This window comes from Hippichthys cyanospilos, chromosome 3, assembly GCF_059441005.1.
Source record: "Hippichthys cyanospilos isolate Australia breed blue-spotted pipefish chromosome 3, RoL_Hcya_1.0, whole genome shotgun sequence".
NCBI lineage: Eukaryota > Metazoa > Chordata > Actinopteri > Syngnathiformes > Syngnathidae > Hippichthys > Hippichthys cyanospilos.
The window spans coordinates 5,342,758-5,343,641 of record NC_142371.1 but is presented as its reverse complement, the minus strand read 5'-3'; positions in this window follow the sequence as shown (position 1 = coordinate 5,343,641).

Below are 884 nucleotides of genomic sequence, written 5' to 3'. Positions count from 1 at the left end.
GGAGGTTACTTCCAAGTTTCTGCAGCACCCCATCACACTTTTGCAGAGAGCGTCTACATGCTCGTTACTGTTTCATGATCCATGATGAATAAGTAATAACGCAAGTGCATGCAATGCATTGTGGACATGAATGCACAGGCAAGACAAGCTGTCGTACATCAGACAGTACCCATGGCAAATTTTGTTCAAAAACCGAGATCGTGCAGCTCCTTCACACAATCCTTGCACAGACAAAAATCAAAGCAATAAGCTTGAAGTGAAAAGCGTGAAAAACTCAGTGGCCAAATGTGACAATTGTGGATCACAGTTACACCTTGAGAGAAACAGCTGCAGGATGCACTGAGACACATTGTCAGTGATATATCATGGGGTCATCGAGTGTTTCAGGTCTTGCAACATCAGACACTCTCTCCCAGGTGACCCAGCCAGGGTTGATCATGCACCACTTGTGTCCCAGGAGCAATCCACGGATCTGCCCTTTTGAGCCAAAGGCACCTTGTGGCTTTCTTTGCGGCTTCACCGACAGATTTGATGGCCTTCATATCCAAGTTGCCTAATGCAAAGAGAACATCCAGCAAAGCCTCTACACCAAACTTCTATGGGCTTGTAGAATGTTTTCCAGCCCATGCACTCTTGCGCCAGCTCTTGGTGCTTGGCGCGTTTAGGGTTTCATTGTTGTTGTTGTTTTTGTTTCTTACGAGGCCATCACAATGTTGACTGGAATTGTTAACCTTGAATCCATTGAATGCGTACGAGGGACCTCAGTAATTTGGAGTAAGGATTTTTTTTCCCTAAGAAAAAATACTCACACGATCCAACGACCATGTCAATGAAGGATCTTTATTGCTGATTTCCCCTGAGTACATTTAAATCTATGTTTGGAT